This window comes from Mytilus californianus, unplaced genomic scaffold, assembly GCF_021869535.1.
Source record: "Mytilus californianus isolate M0D057914Y unplaced genomic scaffold, xbMytCali1.0.p SCAF_17, whole genome shotgun sequence".
Classification (NCBI taxonomy): domain Eukaryota; kingdom Metazoa; phylum Mollusca; class Bivalvia; order Mytilida; family Mytilidae; genus Mytilus; species Mytilus californianus.
Window position 1 is genome coordinate 1,300,160 of NW_026262659.1, and position 21,315 is coordinate 1,321,474.

The 21,315-nt window shown below is 35.3% G+C and overlaps 1 long non-coding RNA gene across 1 annotated transcript; it reads left to right on the forward strand.

The window, feature by feature from the left end:
* The first annotated feature begins 14,022 nt into the window (after window positions 1-14,022).
* LOC127726228 (uncharacterized) lies at window positions 14,023-20,722 on the forward strand. Its single transcript, XR_007993411.1, has 2 exons — window positions 14,023-14,161; window positions 20,326-20,722. It is a non-coding gene; the product is annotated as an uncharacterized LOC127726228 (long non-coding RNA).
* Window positions 20,723-21,315: the final 593 nt, after the last annotated feature.

Here is a 21,315-nt window from a genome sequence, read left to right on the forward strand (position 1 = left end):
TATATATATAGTTTTTAAATTAATGTCTGTATTCCAGTAAACATGAAAAATGAGTATGTTATTTCTTCTTTATTTCCACTTTAATCATGTCTCTTTCTGATTGAATATAGAGAAATACACGTAAGCAACTAACAGCACCCCTAGTACGGGATAACGTTTTGTGCTGTATTGTTTATATTGATTCTATGTTTAATCATGTTGCCCATGATGGCAAGTGGAAGTACAGTAGAACAATATATATTAATAGATAATGTAAAATTTGTACATTATGCAGATAGATGCCTGTTTTGTAGTTGTGAATAATTGTTAAGTGTGTAGTTGCTGTATGAAATGATTGTATAGTTTTTAAATTAATATGAACATGAAAAATGAGTATGTTATTTCTTCTTTATTTCCACTTTAATCGTGTTTCTTTCTGATTGAATATAGAGAAATACACGTAAGCAACTAACAGCACCCCTGGTACGGGATAACGTTTTGTGCTGTATTGTTTATATTGATTCTATGTTTGATCATGTTGCCCATGATGGCAAGTGGAAGAACAGTAGAACAATATATATTAATAGATAATGTAAAATTTGTACATTATGCAGATAGATGCCTGTTTTGTAGTTGTGAATAATTGTTAAGTGTGTAGTTGTTGTATGAAATGATTGTGTAGTTTTTAAATTAATTTGTCTGTATTCCAGTAAACATGGAAAATGAGTATGTTATTTCTTCTTTATTTCCACTTTAATCATGTCTCTTTCTGATTGAATATAGAGAAATACCTGTAAGCAACTAACAGCACCCCTAGTACGGGATAACGTTTTGTGCTGTATTGTTTATATTGATTCTATGTTTGATCATGTTGCCCATGATGGCAAGTGGAAGTACAGTAGAACAATACTGTTTATAGATAATGCAATATTAGTTCTTTAATTTTATGCAAATAGATGCATGGTGAAAGTGAATATTTGTCAAGTGTGTGTAGATGTTGTAAGAAATGGTTGCACTTTTTAATTGTCTGTTGTTAAGTAAATGAAGCTATGTTTATATTTTTTATTTCCTTTTTTCCACTTTTATATTGTCTAGTTCTGATTGAACATAGAAATACATGTAAGCAACTGCCAGCACCCTTGGTACGGGATAACGTTTTGTGCTGGATTGCTCATAATGTTTGTATGTTTGATCCTGGTGTCAAGTGCAATATTATATTTACATGAATTATGGGTGCAGATGCTTTTTAATTGTTTATACATTATAAATTATGATATTATTTTTAATATTTGGAAGACTGTGTATGTAATTATCTCTTCTTTACTGTATATTTAATGTTTTCAACCTATTTAAAGTTCCTGTTCCCTGACTGAAGAACACATTGTGTTCCCATTTGCAGATTGTTTGATTGTAAAATCTGGAAATGGGAGACCCAGACAGGAACTTTGTACAACATTTAGTGCTGCATAACATTATGAATCATCTTTTTATTAGGTGCATTGATTGCAATATGTCTAGATTAGAGACTGACACAGTTTAGGTTTTGTTGGCCTTTTCTGTTCTGCATTATATTAAGTAACATTTAGGAATTAAAAAAAACAGATTCCTAAGCTTTGACATAAGGAACTCTCATATATACTGAAAGTGAAATGGTTAAGAAATCATATCTGTCATGTCTGTATTCATTGCCAAAAAGATTCTGTAGCATGCTGATGACATATATACCAGTATAATGTACATGTATAATAGTACTTTGAAATAGGAATTTCACTTGAGGAAAGTAAAAATCGTCATATGTGTAGTAAGGTTCTGAATTCAACTTTGTAATCCATTGTCAATAAACAGGATAGATCTAAATAAGAGGCACTGATGAGGCATAAGAAATTGACAAAGACTTATCTTTTCACGGTTCTTAATTTATAAATCTTGTTAAGCAGCATTTATGTTCTACCATACATGTATTCATTTGAAGAATATTTCATGAATTGAATACGCAAATGCATACATGTGTGAATGGGTCGAAACTTTCCTGATGACCATTTTAGATTGAACTTGAATTGTATATTAAGATTTTTCTTTATTAACAGTCTAGGCCTAAAAATGAAATGAGAAGATCGTATAAGTTTACAGTTTTTATTAGATATATATATATACATATATAATTACTCTAAATATCAGCACAACAATTTTGTCTTGTCTATTCTTTTAAATTTAAGTCCATAGGTCATATCGAAATTACTGTCATCAGGAAAGTCTCAGGGATTTTGTCTTTTTTTAAAATAAAGTAAATATAAAAATTGTGTCTTTTGTCTTTGTTTTTACATTTTTCACACAGAACCAACCTGGTTGAAGCTTGTTAAAAACATGTAAATTTTGTTATAAAAAAATGTGGGGGACTGATATACACAGGTGAAATAGTAACCCACCTTTCTTCTGTCATGATAGTGGAGGTATAGTTAAAAATTAAATGTTTAGTACATATACCGTTTTCCTAAATCTACATATATTTGTCTTTCTTTATGTGTGTCAGTACATGTATCTGCATGTACACGTATGTGCTATTAATTTGGTTGTAAAACACAAATGGAATTAAATCAAACAAAGTATAAAGGATTGTGTACTCTCAAGAATATCAAGAAAAAGTAACAATCCGGTATTGTTAAATTCAGCCGAAGGTATGGATTTTTTTCTGTTGAAGGATTAATGAGCATGATCATGATGATGATCATATATGGAATTTTCTATTGTTTCTTTCATATTGTTACATTTACATGTCATGATATTGTACTGTATTAAAACCTAATCAGTACTAAATTTCTTTAAAATATTCTCTGGTATGTTGTATATCTGTGGCAGATCAAAAAAAGAGGGGGTCTGGGGTTTTTTTTTTCGAAGACTAATGCTATTGTATGGTGACTTATGGTTGGAGCCCCCTTTTTATCCTGTGCTGGAACCCCCTTTTAAATATGGCTGGATCCGCTTTTACTTCAATCCGGCCCCATATTTGAAGTCAACCCGGCCCCCTAAAAAAAAATTTCATAAGGAATAAAGATATAATTATATGAACTCGATCGACTTGGGCCGGATCAGTTTGGGGCCGTAATGATCTCATACCCTGGATCCGCCCTGTATATTATCATTCATTACAAGGGTGTTAATAGGTTTAAGGATGTTCGTTCCTCTTGTTTTTGAGTTTTTGCCAGATATTCGGAATCCTCTGGTTTTATCCATGCAGTACTATTTAAAAATTTTGCCCACTAACCCCTACTTTTCTTTTCAATAATTTGATATTTTTTTCTGTTTTTCTAGTTTCTTTCTTTATCTACTATCAATTTATAACATTCTTTTAAAAAGCTTATTATTTTAAAACAGAGAAGCAAACATCCTTAACAGAATACAAGATAACTGTAAAAAAAAAATTAGTATAAGGTCGAGACATAGTACTGACAACCATGATAACAGAAACAAAGGATATTGAAATGCTTATTTTATAGTGAATAGAAAAAAATTACAGCATACATATGTACCCCTCTCGCCACCCTCATTAAAATATTGATAATTGAACCTTTACTTCACATGGTTCCGTCTTTTTTTTTAAGTACATGTATGCAATTACACTATTTCAAGCATAACACATGGTGCCATTGCCGCGGCATTGGTGGTATAGGAATGGGGGGTCTTTAATTTCCACTTCCCTCCACTAGGGAGGTCAGCCAGAATATGAAGTTTAGAGAAAGTGCATAAAATTACATTATTATAAGGGGACGAAGTCCCCTATTACAGTAGAAAAATCAATAAAAAAAAAAAAAAAAAAAAAAAATCGGGAAAATTTCCCGAAATTTTTATTGTACTAATGAACTCAAAATCATTAACTTTTTTTTTGTAACTTTTTTTAATTCCCGCATTTGCGCAGAAATCTACTTCCTTCTTCCGGTCTCGTGTGTCATGAGACTTTGAGTGAAATATATATTTATCAGTCCAGTCAAATATAGGAAGGAACACAATAACAATTTCATTTCTAATTATTCTTTGATATGAAAAAACGTTACCTGATGATAGCGTTTCTTTGTTTACATCAAATATGACGTCATAAGTAAAATAACGTCACAACTAAAATCCCTCACAACAGAACCAAAATCGGAAACGTTACGGTATTTCCGTTTCTTTTTTAACAGATTTTGAAGATAAAATATGTTTGAATTAAAAAAAATAATTCTTCGTCCCCTTTCACAGGTAACGCCTGCCTCATATTAATTATAAAAGTGCACAAAAAAATACCACGACTCCCCTACCTCCCGCTTCTCACCCTCTTATTCCCAGCACAGCAGTATCTGCGTTATGGATTTCCATTGCAGATCAATAGTATAGATGTAGATAGATTCCCATGTTCCCACTATTCCTACCACCCCTTCTAGCAAGTCTGTGCTTAATTGTTACAGTTAGTCGTTTATTTATAATCCACGTATCTACAGAAGTTCATAATCGGAAGTAAGAACAACATTATCTTCTTTACAGAAGAGTTCATACGAGAAAATTAAATATAAAATACATAACCTTACCTTACCTTACCTCTGTATCTTTAACCCCCTTTGTAGAGGAACCATACGCTAGTATGTAGAACTTGTGATCCGCAATTTCTATGTACAGTGATGCCTCCACCAATATGTTGCAGTGCTCTATATTTACAGTTTTTACGGATTTTATTCCGGAATCTGAGAAGCCTCCATAGGATATAAGGTCCACCGCATAGTAAACTATCAATGTACTAGTTAATGTTCTCGAGGGATGACCCTATTACAGAGACATATATACACATATGATAATGTGTAAATATGTCTCTGCCCTATTACGTGTCAGTAACCTCCTCGACACGGTTCATTTTTACGGCGGCTCAGTTTTGTGTTAAGAATAAACATAATTGATAAGTTTCTTTCCCCTGCATTTCTCGATCGCACTTGTAAATAGCACATTGGTCTCAAGACATTGGGGAATCGTTACAACACTTGCCGTCAGTACTCAAAATTGGAAAAATATTAAATAAGAAGGTATAGAAAATTAAATTAGTGCACACACACTATTATCAACCACAGACATGATGTTTTTCTCAATTTGCCTAAATCGTTATTCCGCAATACAACGAGAGTGAAAACCCACCACTTTGAACACAGTCACAGGCACCGGCATGCAGTGAACTTGTAAGTTTCCAAAATGAGTAACTATCCATTACTTTTCTAGTGTAAAGTTCATAGGCTGATCCGGGGGGGGGGGGGGGGGGGGGGGGCTTTCTTGGGAAAAATTTGGTTGATTATATAGGGATCACTGAAGCATGACTGGAGCCGGCCCTCCCTTATGAAAAATTCTGGATCTGCCACTGTATATTCATAAAATAAACCAACAAATTATCCAAAAGATGAATAATACTTAATACTTACGACTAAGATTGATTATAAGTATACTTGAGTCGGTTTTACAAAAAAAAACCTTACAATTTATCGTAAGTATACTGTATTGTACATGACTTAATTACTGTTGTGTAATATGGTATAATGGACGTGACATTACTATGTAGACAGTACGGTAGTTAGATATACCGCGTAGCCCGGTTCCCGGAATGATCCATGGTAAACTACCCAGCTCAGGATAAGATCTCAGATAGTTACCAGGTAACGAGAGTTGGCGTATTGGCGGGAATGAGAACGCCTGTACTAGAACTTAACCAGAGAGTATCAGAGTATATTTGGTAAGTTAGTACAATTAGGAGCACTTCATTGTATTAGAAGTATTAGTATTGAGTGATAATACTCGGAAATCACATCACTGGCGCTTGGCGAGCAGGGTTTCCTGTGTTAAAAAGTACGATTTGAATCGAGACACAGAAGTGATTACATCACGTGTAATTGCGAAGTTCATATTGCTATATTTGGTATATTATGAAGTGTTTGAACACGGAGATAATATAAGCATAAAAACTTGCGTTAATTACAGTGTTTTCAAATTTATTTTCGAAAATTGTTTTACGTTTTGCTAAAATTAGCCGTTTTGTGTAGAAATTAGACAAATTAGCCGTTATCAGAGCAATTTGGAGAAAATTAGCCACTAACGGACAAATTAGCCGGTTTTTTTTTTGTGTGGTTAGCCACATAGCACATACACATTAATTTTTTTTTCTGGTTCAGCAACCAGTGATTAAATTGAATTGTATTTGTGTTATAATAACATAATGGCAGACTTAGCTTTTCAGAAGGAGCGTACAAAGATTAATAGCTGTACTTATGAAGAATTATTATTGTTACCTGGTGTTGAAAATGTCACAGCTGACAAGATTATCTCTTTGAGAGAGACATATGGTAATATTCAGTTTGAGCATCTTTCTGAAATACCAAGACTACGACTTACTGAAACTTTGATGGAGTTGATAGATTTTTCACCAGTTACACAGTTACAAGAATACAAATCACGGACTCAGTCAAGTTATGATTTACAAGACTATGTTGATTATGGTGAAGTTAAAACATCTGGATTTCATTCGGAATATGCAAGACGAGAAGCAGAAATCAATGACTTTTCAGATTCTGACACACCTTCTGATGAATGTTTGCTTAAACCTGAGCCTGAGGAAGTCAAACGTGAGTTATCACGTCCCAGTTCAGCGATGAGCAAGCCTTTAAATTACACTTTGCAGTATGGGGACCACCAGTATTCAACAAAATTTTCAAGACCTGATGAAAGAAAACCATTACTACAAACCAAGTATGATGACCAGGATAAAGTTCAAGATTTTTCAATTGATCGACAGTTTAAGCCAGACAAAATTCATAGAACAGATGAATTAGGGTACACGAAACCAAGTATCAGGTTAAATGTTGAGGAAAACATTGAAAAACGTGATTATTCACGTAACCAAAATACACAGCAGCAGACATCACAATTGGGATGGCAGCAAGGTCCCAATGAGCACATTGAAAAACGTGATTATTCACGTAATCAAAATACACAACAGCAGACAAAACAATTGGGATGGCAGCAAGGGCCCAACGAGCACGAACCTAGATTAGAAAGACCAGTTCCAGTCCCAAGACGTCGTCAACAGGTAGAATCACATGTACCTTCACCAGAAATCCGACGCTGAATACCTACACCTGAAATCCGTCGCAGAATACCTTCACCAGAAATATTTAGGGAACCAGTATATTCCTTGAGAACACCAAATCCAACATACTCTTCTACAATTAACAGAAATATGTACCCTCCAAGACCATATTTAAGTTATGGGGAGTCGCCGCAATTAATGCCTCCAGCAAAGCCAAAATCAAAGAACCTAGAAATACCTAAAGGACTGAAGTATGATGGTTCCTCAAGTTGGAAAACGTTTTACACCAAGTTTCATAGGTATGCTGATCGTTTATCGTGGACTACCACGGAACGAAAAGACCAACTGTGTTGGTGTTTACATGGTAAAGCAGGTGATTACTATGCAAATTTACTGGATAGAGACCAAGGTGTGGATTACTTTGAATTAATTCACAAATTAGAGAAAAGTTTCAATTTTCAAGACTTACCAGAGACGTTGCAAGTTCAGTTCATGAGTGCACGACAAAATACAAATGAGAAATTGGAAGATTGGGCAGACCGAGTTCTCTCGTTGGCCTGTAAAGCCTTTAGAAATCTTCCCGACAGTTATATGTATACACAAGCTATCTGGAAAATATGCCAGGGATGCTCAGATAAAGAAGCTGGTCAACATGGAGCCACCGCCAGACCAACATCTGTTGAAGCAGCAATTGACCAGATAAAATGGTTCCAACATAACCACACAGCTATCTTTGGTAAACCAACCGGTAGACGTGACCCAACACCAAATCAGGATGAACCAAGTGATTATGATAGCGACCTAGCTGTTCACGCCATTGGTAAGACGGACACAAAGTCCGAATTGTCTAAACAAATGGACACACTGCTAGAAAAGATGACTGCTATGGAAGCATTTCATAAGCAGGAAATTGGAGACATTAAACAGCAGCTTCAAAAACAACAGCAGGCAAAACAGTTTCCTGTTCAAAATGAAGTCCAGCCAGCAACCGAACCATTCAGCCAACAAAATCAAGGTAATCGCCAACAATGGCGTAACAGGGATAATAGGCAAGATAATCAGCGACAATCGCAATTTAAAAGGCGCTGGGGACCTATCCCACCTGAAAAATTAGCAAATATGGCTTGCTACTTCTGTCACCAGTTTGGCCATATACAACGGGACTGTCCTGACTTGCATTCATCAACAGGAAAAAATTACACAGACCATTTAAACTAGAAAGAGTCGGGCTAAAGGGCGGAACCCTGACTCAGACCACACCTAACCGCCTAACGTTAAACACCATTTCAAACGAAATAAACAAGACACCTGTTTCGGGGATTACCCCGTTAAAAACATCTGACATGTCAACATCCACAGATACTCTGTCTAATTCATCATTGCACATAACGGAGCCTAATAATGATTTACAGAAAGTAATTGACCTTCAGTTACAAGATCCCGTACACTTAGGAGGAACTATTTGCCAGTTAGGCTCAGCATCTATGCTTCGATTCACTTTAAAAGTGCATGGACAGCCTGTAATTTCGGTAGTAGATACCGCAGCAGAAGTTACAATCATTTCTGACAAAGTTTATGAATCTCTTAGCAAAAAACCACCCATGAAAAGAAAAGCAACAATGCATGCAGCAGGGCGTGGTATGCACATGGATGCCTTTGTAGTGGGACCAGTTGAATTACAAATTGGTGAAAGAACATATCGGACAGATATTTATGTTGCGCCTATTGATAATGACATGCTATTAGGACTTGATTTTCTAGTCAAAGCAAAAGTAATTTTAGACTGCAGAAAATTAATCTTCTTCATCAATGGAGAGGCACTACCTATGGTACATGGACATATTGAACTGGTACCGCCTGTGAACGTTATAGCAAGAGTAGCTAAAATTACCGTTCCACATAGAACAGTCATACCTCCTAATTCAGTTGTACAATTAGAGTCAGATTTGTCAGCAGAGTTAACTGATTTTATAATCGAACCTAATAAAGAGATAGATTTGTTAATCCCACGTGGTTATTACAACGCTAGTTCTTTGCCATGTGTCAGTTTACTTAATGTAACCAACAACAAGATAGTTTTGCAAAAGGGAACTCTTTTAGGCGAAGCAATTGAAGCTGACGTTGTTGAAACGGGGCCAGCCCCGTCAGTAGCAACAACTGGAATAGCCAGAGATAACAATACACTACCGGAACAGTTGCAGAACATATTGGATAAATCCAGTACACTTGCTGAAGACCAAAAGTCCAAAGTTGCAAATTTACTTCATGAATTTGTTGATGTTTTTGCACTAGATGATTTTGACTTGGGAACATTTAACCACATTGAACACGAGATTGATACAGGTGATGCGCGCCCTATCAAACAACGAATAAGACGAACACCCATGTGTTTTGCACACGAAGAAGAAAACCATTTAAAGAAAATGTTAGATGCAGGTATCATAGAACCATCTATGTCAGAGTGGGCATCTGCCCCAGTACTTGTGCGCAAGCGCGATGGCAACGTGCGCTGGTGCATTGATTACCGGAAGTTGAATTCCGTGACGAAAAAAGATGTCTATCCGCTTCCCCTGATAGACGAATGTTTGGACACTTTGGCGGAAAACGAATGGTTTTCAAAATTGGACGCTAATAGTGCATATTATCAGATTAAAGTGAAGGACTCAGACAAGGAAAAGACTGCCTTCATCACTAAATATGGATTATTCCACTTTGTCCGTATGAGTTTTGGACTTTGCAATGCCCCTGGAACATATTCACGAGTAATGAATCTCGTTCTCAGAGGTTTAACATGGAATGTTGTACTCGCCTTCCTGGACGATATTCTAGTAATGGGAAAGACATTTGAAGACCATTTACAGAATTTGCGGTCAGTTTTTGAACGTTTCAGAGAGTATGGGCTCAAATTGAAACCCAGGAAATGTGATTTCTTTAAAAAGGAAATAGACTTTTTAGGCAGAACAATCAATAGAGATGGTATGGCAATTGGCAGTGAGTATGTTGAAGTTGTTAAGAAATGGAAAGTACCTACGACAACAAGAGAGGTTGAACAATTTCTTGGCTTTGCTAATTATCATAGAACTTTCATCAAGAATTTTGCAGATCTATCCTACCCTTTGTATCAATTGACCGGTAAGAAACCGTACAAATGGGGAGATTCAGAGCAAGAGGCTTTTGACAAACTTGTAGAGGCATTGACAACAACTCCGTTATTGGCATTACCCAACAGTAAAGATCCGTTTATTTTGGACACAGATGCTTCCAATTTCGCAATTGGCGCAGAATTAATACAAGTACAATATGGTGTAGAGCGTCCCGTTGCCTACGGAAGTTTTTCATTAACCCATGAGCAAAAACGATACTGCACGACACGGAAAGAATTGCTTGCAGTAGTGAAATTCACCAGACATTATAGACATTACCTTTTAGGAAGAGAGTTTATAGTCCGTACAGACCATAGTAGTTTAACGTGGTTATTGCACTTTAAAGAGCCACAAGGACAACTAGCTCGATGGTTAGAGGAGCTAAGCCAGTATCACATGACAGTAAAGCACAGGCCAGGTAAAAGACACCAAAATGCGGACGCATTATCACGTCTGCCAGATTTATCCTGTCCACAGAATAGATTAGCAGCTGGGAACGTGCTAAAACACAATCTACCCTGTGGAGCATGCGATTATTGTACTCGTGCTCACCAAAGTTGGCTTGGTTTTCAAGAAGACGTAGATAACGTTATTCCTTTAGCTTCACATCAAGACTGTAAAACTTTTGAGCAAACACACAATACAGGACCACTTACAGTACTACCGAGTTCTTTGATTTCTGAGAACAAATTAATGAAACAGGACAATGCACAACATACAAATGTGATTATAGAGGACAATGCTACACCAGATAGTTCAATATCACAAGACGGGGACCAGAACGTGACAAGTCACGTGAATGAGAATTTAGGTACATCTCCGGTCCAGCAACAAGTATTTGACAGTACCAATCAAGATACAGTAAGCCATAATCAAAATGTTTGTCACAGTTCAGTTGAAATAGTCACTACACCACTTGGTATGTCAGTTTACGCGACATATTTGGACCTTCCAAATGTAAATGCCATTACTGAGACAGGTATAGAAGCTAGTACTTATTCACCAGAGCAATTACGAGATTATCAGTCTAAAGACCCAGACTTGGAATTAATACTGGTATGGTTCAGGGACAAAACAGAACCATCAGAGGCTACAATATTCAGATGCAGTCCAATAGCTAAGAAATATTGGATAAACAAAGATATGTTCTACTTAGATGATAATGGAATATTGAGAAATTTGGACAAGAAAGACAGAACACCAAGACTTGTGGTACCAAGAGATCTTGTTGAACAAGTGATATCATTATGTCATGATATTCCTGCTGCAGGTCACCAAGGTATGAATAGGACCACATTGAGAATAAAGGCAAAATATCAATGGTATGGTATGACACAACGAATAAGAGACTTTGTCAAAACATGCAGTACATGCAATTTACACAAGAAGCCAAACAGGAAGGCTAAATGTCCGCTTACCCAGTTTCATGCAGGTGCACCAATGGAGCGTGTCCACTTAGATTTTCTAGGACCACTGCCAGAGACGAAATTTGGGAATGCACATGTACTAGTTATGGTTGATCAGTTTTCAAAATGGATGGAATGTATTCCGTTACCAGCACAAACTGCAGAACATACGGCAAGAGCTGCTGTGAACGAGTTTTTCTCTCGTTTTGGATTCCCATTTCAGGTTTTTACAGACCAAGGACGCAATTTTGAAAGCAAGTTTTTCAAATCCATCTGTGAAATCTTGCAAATGCACAAAGCAAGGACTACTCCGTACAGACCATCCTCAAACGGACAAGCAGAACGTTGCAACAGAACCTTGATGGACGCCGTCCGTTGCTTCGTGTCTAAACAACAAGACAATTGGAATGAACATTTGGCACAGTTGGCAGGAGCTGTTCGATCGTCGGTGAACAGAAGTACTGGTTTTACGCCAAACATGCTGATGCTTGGGAGAGAGGTTAACCAGCCTGTTGATTTATTGTACAGCGTACCTGGTACTAAAACAGACGAGTCACAAGATGAGTATGTGATAAGACTCCGAGATGCCATAACATCTGCTCATGAAATAGCGCGCAACACGCTAAAAACTACACAGAATACCATGAAACGTGATTATGATGTACGTATCCTGGAGAGAGAATACAAAATAGGAGATTTAGTTTATGTTTTAGACACGGCAAAAATTAAAGGTAGAGCGAAGAAATTGGACCCACCTTGGAAAGGTCCAGGACTTGTATGTGCCAAATTATCTTCGTATGTGTACAAGATAAAATTACAAAAAACTGTACTGACAATAAATCATGACCGTTTAAAGCCATGCAAAGATAGAGAAGTACCACCCTGGTTAAAACAGTGCCAGCACCGGTTACAGGACGGTGAAGATGTGACCAAGGCGACTAACCCAGACTTGTACTGTTTGTGCAGAAAACCAGATGATGGACTGTTTATGATACAGTGTGATTTTTGTCATGAGTGGTACCATGGAGCTTGTATAGATTTGACACCAGCGCTGGCAGACACTATGGTAAAGTTCAGATGTCCACGGTGCCAGGACTCTGATACCGCAAGGTAACTTTAAAATATAAGACAGGATACTATGATGTACATATAGAGCAGAAGGAAATCAGTTGTAAATTTTGATTGGACATTACAGTGAAGATTGTGTGTAATATATATATATCAAGGAATGATATGTTAGTTTTAAAATAACTCCGCAGAGCGAAGACGGAACAATTGTTGAATTTTGAAAAATATATGTGTGTCGTCGAAATGTCAACATTGGAAAATATATATAACTATATATATGGAGATTTATTTGTATCCCCGTGGTGCGACCAGACGGGGTGGACTAAAGGAATATAGTGAATATTCGAATAGGAAGTAAACTCACTCCTTTCAAAGTGGGGGGGAGTGTTGTGTAATATGGTATAATGGACGTGACATTACTATGTAGACAGTACGGTAGTTAGATATACCGCGTAGCCCGGTTCCCGGAATGATCCATGGTAAACTACCCAGCTCAGGATAAGATCTCAGATAGTTACCAGGTAACGAGAGTTGGCGTATTGGCGGGAATGAGAACGCCTGTACTAGAACTTAACCAGAGAGTATCAGAGTATATTTGGTAAGTTAGTACAATTAGGAGCACTTCATTGTATTAGAAGTATTAGTATTGAGTGATAATACTCGGAAATCACATCATTACTATCAATATTATTTGTAAGTTTTTTGTGAAACTGACTGCTGAATTGTTTTTCCATGCTTATGGTACATCTAAGTCGTATGCTTTTTTTAAAACCACCTCCAGGGTATAATATCTGCTCGCCCATAGAATCTGTTTGTAGATATAGGAAGATGTGGTATGAGTGCCAATGAGAAAACTCTCCATCCAAGTCACACAATTTATAAAAGTAAACCATTATAGGTCAAGGTATGGTCTTCAACACAGAGCCTAGTTTTTATCAAAAATGAAATATATTGATATTAATAGTATACAGGTTAAATAATTTATTCATACATTTTTAATTGACTGACTAGAATTATCATGATTATTGAGGAACTTAAACCATTCTTATTTTTCAAAAGGGACAAAAATAAAATTTATATATAATAACAGGGTGATACAAATGAGAAAAACTCAAGAAATTGTTTTCAATTAAGATAAATACATGGTTTTCAGTTGTTTTTTTAACATGTTTAAAGCAGAGGCAGATTTAGTTTAAAGTTGGAAAAAATTGTTTGTACCAACAAAAATAAATACACAAAGTTAATCCAGAATTATGTGTTTATCATTTTTTTTATGTTTAGGTTGCCAGCTAGATGAAAAGAACAATGCAGTTCAAAAGTCAAAATGTAGATAAGCTGCAGTACAAGGTCCTACTTTTGCAGATTTTCATATTTTGCATGAATGAATTTGAAGTTTATATCATGGAGGGCAGAGAAAGAAAAGAAACACTTCAGTTTTCCTGCTTCTGAAGGATAAATGTAAAACATCTTGTTTGGTAAGTTTTATGCTCTGTTATGATAGTGTTTGTGCATCCATCTGTCTTTCTCTAAATTGTATTCACTTAAAGTTTTTGGTTACAGTTCACCATGAACTTCAGTTAGTAACTTGTGGTTTTACATGTATATACTCAAAATTTAGTACTTTAAAATGTTCATGTATTTTTGTCGAGCCTGCAACTTTTGTCGCAGAAAGCTCGAAATAGGGATAGTGATCCGATGGCGGCTACGGCGGTGGCATTAGCACTGGGGGGTCTCTTCCTATATTAAGGTATATACATATGTGCCGCTGGAATGGGTCCCTTTTTTGATGCATCAAATATATCAATGGGGTGCAATTTTACCGAGGAAATAAATCAATGGGTCATAATTTTTCAGTTTGTTGTGCAACGATCTTCACTTAATGGATTATGATTTCGCTGTGTAATATATGTATAGGTAGGGATTTCACAATTATTCAATATATGAATGGGGGGTGTTTTTTAAATTCTAGCTGCACAACTGTACCCAAAATCCCATGTTGAGACCCCCCCCGTGGGCGTTAGCTAACTTCCTAAAAGCTTTATATTTTAGAAGGTGGAAGACCTGGATGCTTCAAACTTTGTATATAGATGCCTCATGATACGAATTCTGTCTGAAACATGTCCATTGTCCTTGACCTCATTTTCATGGTTCAGTGACTACTTGAAAAAAAAGTTCAGATTTTTTGTAATGTTAATTTCTCTCATATTATGAGTAATAGGATAACTATATTTGGTATGTGCGTACCTTGCAAGGTCCTCATGCTCGTCAGAGAGTTTTCACTTGACCTAGACCTCATTTCATGGATCAGTGAACAAGAACTTAGTCTTTGATGCATGATTTTTTTTATTAGTTGTTAGTGGTCTTTGTACTAGCTGTCAGTAACTGCGAGTACTCTCAGATCTGTACTTAGTGTCTTTTTGTTGTTTGGATGTACAAGTTCCCGGCCACGTCCACTTGTATTTGTTGTATTTTTATCCATCTGATGAGTTAAGCCTCTTTCAACTGATTTTTATACGACTGCGGTCGTATATTGGTATGACGTTGGCGTCGTCGTCGTCCGAAGACTCATTGGTTTTCGCACTCTAACTTTAGTTTAAGTGAATGGATCTCTATGAAATTTTACCATAAGGTTCAATACCACAAAAGAAAGGTTGGATTGATTTTGCGGGTTATCGTACCAACAGTTAAGGAATTAGGGGCCAAAAAGGGGCCAAAAATAAGCATTTTTGTAACTTCCAGACATAACTTGTGTGTTAGTGTATGGATCTCTCTGACATTGTACCACAAGGTTCCATATCACAAAGGGAATGCTGGGATTAATTTTGGGGGGTAATTGCCTCAAAATTTTAGGAATTAGGGGCCAAAAAAGGGGCAAAAAACAAGAATTTTTCTAGTTTCATGACAATAACTTGTGTGTAAGTGTATGGATCTTTCTGAAATTGTACTACAAGGTTCCATATCACAAAGAGAAAGCTGGAATTGAGTTTGGGGGTAATTGCCCAAAACGTTTAGGAAAAAGGGGCCAAAAATAAGCATTTTTCTAGTTTCCAGACAATAACTTGTGTTCAAGTGTATGGATCTCTCTGAAATTGTACTGCAAGGTACCATACCACTAAGGGAAGGCTGGGATTGAGTTTGGGGGGTAATTGCCTCAAAATTTAAGGAATAAGGGGCCAAAAAGGGGCAAAAAACAAGCATTTTTCTAGTTATAGGACAATAACTTATGTGTAAGTGTATGGATCTTTATGAAATTGTACTACAAGGTTCCATATCACAAAGGGAAAGCTGGGTTTGAGTTTGGGGGTAATTGCCCTAAACGTTTAGGAATTTGGGGCCAAAAAGGGACCAAAAAACAAGCATTTTTCTAGTTTCCAGACAATTACTTGTGTTCAAGTGTATGAATCTCTCTGAAATTGTACTGCAAGGTACCATACCACAAAGGGAAGGCTGTTATTGAGTTTTGGGGTGATGAATCATAAGGGGGTTACAAAAATTTGGGGGGGGGGGGGGGGAATTTTTTTTCCTTTTTTTTTCTTTAAAATTTTCCATTTTAAATTGGTTATTTCTGATTTATATATAAAAGCAAATAATAATGATATGGTTTGAATAGGTAAATTAAAATTTTTAAAGTTCTTAGACCACATTCATTCTGTGTCAGGAACCTATGCTGTGTCAAATATTTAATCACAATCCAAATTCAGAGCTGTATCAAGCTTGAATGTTGTGTCCATACTTGCCCCAACTGTTCAGGGTTGACCTCTGCGGTCGAATCAAGCTGCGCCCCAGCGGAGCATTTTATTATTGTTTGTTCTTATGTTGTACTGTTACACCACTGTCCCAGGTTAGGGGGAGGGTTTGGATCCCGCTAACATGTTTAACCCCGCCACATTCTGTATGTATGTGCCTGTCCCAAGTCAGGAGCCTGTAATTCAGTGGTTGTCGTTTGTTTATGTGTTACATACCGGTATTTGTTTTTCGTTCATTTTTTGTACATAAATTAGGCCGTTAGTTTTTCGTTTGAATTGTTTTACATTATCATTTTGGGGCCTTTTATAGCTGACTGTGCGGTATGGGCTTTGCTCATTGTTGAAGGCCGTACGGTGACCTATAGTTGTTAATTTCTGTGTCATTTGGTCTCTTGTGGAGAGTTGTTGTCTCATTGGCAATCATACCACATCTTCTTTTTTTTATATTTAAGGTTAAGTTTTGGTAGTCAAGTCCATATCTCAGATACTATAAGCAATAGGTCTAGTATATTCGGTGTATGGAAGGACTGTAAGGTGTACATGACCAACTGGCAGGTGTCATCTGACCTTGACCTCATTTTCATGGTTCAGTAGTCAAAGTTAAATTTTTGAGTTTTGGTCTTTTTTTCTTATACTGTATGCAATAGGTCTACTATATTTGGTGTATGGCATGATTGTAAGGTGTACATGTCTAGCTGGCAGGTGTCATCTGACCATGACCTCATTTTCATGGTTCAGTAGTCAAAGTTAAATTTTTGAAATTTGGTCTTTTTTTCTAATACTAAATGCAATAGGTCAACTATATTTGGTGTATGGAAACATTTTATGATGTACATGTCAGTCCCGCAGGTTTAATTTGACCTTGACCTTTTTTTCATGGTTCATTGCTCAGTGTTAAGTTTTTGTGTTTTGGTCTGTTTTTCTTAATCTATAAGCAATAGGTCAACTATATGTGTTGTATGGAAGGATTGTAAGCTGTACATGTCTGCCTGGCATGGTTCATCTGATCTTCACCTCATTTCCATGGTTCATTGGTCAATGTTTAGTTTTCTTGGTTAAGTCTGCTTCTTAGAAACTATAAGCAATACCGGTAGGTCAACTGTATTTAGTAATTTGAATGATTGTAAGGTGTACATATATTTCTTGTCAGGTTTATATGACCTTGAAATCATTTTCTTGGATCATGTTGAGTTTATGTGATAGTTGTAGTAAAGCTTTATATTTAGGACTATCAACATGATATCAATGATTAGTAAAGAAGGCGCAACATTTCAGCATGTGCACTCTTGTGTATACATTAAACACCACATTTACTGTTTTTACCCTGATTTTATGGATCATTGAACATAGAAATGTCATAATGTGAAATTATAGTACATTCTTAGGTTAAAGTTTTAGGTTAAGGTACATAGCTTACCATGAAGTTGAATTTCATACACATGTTCATTATGTGGTGAATTTTTAAATTCAGTGCCGAACGAAGATTTTGAGCCTGATTACATGATTGACTAGACATTGACACATGCTAGTGTTTGCCAGGCATTGTGTCCTGTACTAGGAATTTGTGCTGTACTAAGAACTTTAATAGTACTCGCTGAGTATGGAGTTTTTGTGAAAGTTTAATATTAGTGAGATTTTTGCATGACATCCTGTCAACTGCTTGTTGATCATGTTTATACATGTCTTAAAATTAATATCTGACACATTGGTGTTTTGTGAACTTGGAAATAAGTTATTTGATAGAATAATAATGTTTTGAGATTATCAAAATAAAAAATATCCCATTTTTACTACATTGTGTATTAATGATTAAGTATATGTGACAGAGTATATTTTTACATATTTCATTTATTAGTATTTTACATTTTATTACATGCCAGATATTATACTTTATTCATTCACTCTGATCATTTGATCTTTTGATTTATAGTTTATTATCTCTTTACACTATAAATTGTATGAAAGTTCTAGTCAGTCATACTTCATTGAGCAAAGTTGTAATTGTATCTACCCGTCCAACTCATTAGTAAATTAATTGTCACACCTTGTTTATCTTTATGGTCAGTTCTTATTGGTCATTCTGGACACACCTCAGATTTTGGAAAAGAAGTAATGGTGGTTAATTCTTGAAAATTGGAGACATACATATTTAATATTTACTTCTTATTTAAACCATATATAGTGATGAAACTTATATAGAGACATTCTATTTAGTGCTCGTTAGTACTCACTGAAGTTTCCATACTTTGGAATCACTGTAGTTATTGGAAATTACATTCTTTATATCTGGTAAGTAGATTTTATGTTCTTTGTGGTGTATGAAAGGCGTATGCAGTGCATGCTATACAATTCTGCCCGTTTATAGGTAAGTATGCCCATAGACCTTAGATATGATAGGAGTAAGACAGTTTATGTATTAATCTGAGAATATATGATTTGAATCTGTAGTTTGGATGTAGAAAGGGAGATTTACGAATGATTTTGAAAGTGACCTTGACCTTTCAGTTATGGATCTATGACGTCACATTGACAATTGCGTTAATATTGCCATATATGGCAATTTTGTGTAATAGCTTGATTTTATTATATCAGTCTTTAATATGTTGTATTTTGTATAAGGGATCATTATTTTCCTAGATCCTAGTATTTACTATTGTGTATTATTTTCAGGACACATAGCTTATGATGTTCCTGTAACATACTGGTTGTACTGTAGATGTTAGATATATAACCTGGTTCCACAGATTGGTAAGGGTCATATTATATTGTACCTATATGTCAGTTAACTTGAGTTCGATAATAGATATTAAACATTACAGTAGTGCATACGAACTTAATAGCTAGAATACTATAGTGAACAGTTAATAACCTTCGTATGGTAAAGGTTTTATGAATGACACTCGTTTATGAAGTACGATACATTCGACTTGTTTATAATATGCTTGGTTGATTATAATGATATGCTATTTGATACGACTTATCAGATACATGTATTTGTATTTAGAAATATAATTGCAAGTTTGTTGCATATTATGAATGTCACTGCATTCTTGATACTCAGTATAGTTTATTGTATATGGAATAGAATATTTCATACGATCTTGTAACATTGTTAATTACACCAGTATACTATTTGTATGATTCTAGTATAAGAATTTAATAAGACTGTGATATTGATAAATGTGATAATTATATGCTATTGTTATTGCAGGGTTATTTTCCCTATGTTTACTTGTATAATAAAGTGATGTCAAAGAACCCTAGACTTGTCGTTTATGGAACCCCCGTAAAACAAGACTATTATATATATAAAAAAGAAGATTTAGGATATATGTATAACCATATATAAAATGGGACCGCAACCGAACAACACAAAAATAAGAAAAAAAAAACCAATATAATTTTTTGCACCAATGTTATAATTTCCAACATGTCCAAAGAGTTCAATGTATTTTCTAATTGAAATAAAAAGTGGAACTCTTTCAGAACTTCAGAAGCTTAAAGAAGTGATGTTTCTATTGTTGGCTTTCTGTATAATATATTGCAAATTCTTGTGAAAAATGGAATTTTATTGTAATTGCCTAAAGTTTTAACATTGATCTATATATATATATATAACTGGGGAAAATACCCAAATGTTATAAAGAAGAATACATAAATTGATTGTTATATAATATTAGAATAGGAAGATGTGGTATATTTCTAATTTGACAACTCTCCATCAGAGACCAAAGGATGTAGGAGGTTAGCAACTGATGACACTGGACAACCTTCAACAATCAATAAAATCCATACCGCATAGCTATTTTTATTGAAAATCATATGTTCTTGCTACATGTATGCAAACAATTTTTTATTATCCATAACTTCGGATTTTATTGGTTCTTTTTCAGAAGGATTGAAATTCATCACTGAGAATAAAAGGAGAAAACACAGAAACAAGACCAAAATAAATTCAAAGACAAAAGTCAGATCAGTTATTATTTTCATCACTCAGCCAATGAATTGAAGTTCTATTAAATATCTAAAGATATTAAAACCACAATAATGACAATGTTCTGTGCTGAATGGCAAAAAAGTGGACTATACATTACGATCACACAATGCTGGATGATAAGAAACTATTAATTTTTTGGGTGGAGGGATATCCTGAAAAAAAAATAGATTTATGTAAAAAGCTACTAGTATGTTAAGCCTATTAATAGAGTTTTCATTGATTTCAAATGGGAAAAAATTGTGTTTCAAAAAAGTATTCTAGAATTCATAAATAAACATATATTGATACTTACATTATCTGCTTTGTTGTTTAAAAGTTTAGTTTTGAACAGTTATAGAACAATATAATTGCATTAACATTTCCAAGGAAAAAAAAGATATTCGACTAAAAAGATTCATCTTAAAACAATTTACTACCAAACAGAATTCATTGTAACATACACATTTATTAACTGGATATTTTTAATTGAATCATAGGATTTTATTTTGTCCCATGGGATAATTATAGTCCCATGGGATTTTTTTTGTCCCATGGGACAACAAATATCCCATGGGACTACAATTATCCCATGGGACCCAAAAAAATCCTATGGGATTTAACCAAAATCCCATGGGATAATGGTCAATCCCATGGGATTTGCCCTATCCCATGGGATATTGAAAATCCCATGTTTTTCTAAATCAAATTACAAAATAGATATAATAATAACAGCAGAAAAGCAATGAATTTATTGAATCCCATGTAATTCCGCACATTTTGGTTATATACACGACACTATAGCTCTAAGGAGAGGCGGCGGCGGATTTGCAAATGAGTGTTTTGCAAATTAAGAGTGTCCAGTGTTTTTAGCTTAATGTAATTCAATAGTAAAACCAGAAAACATTCT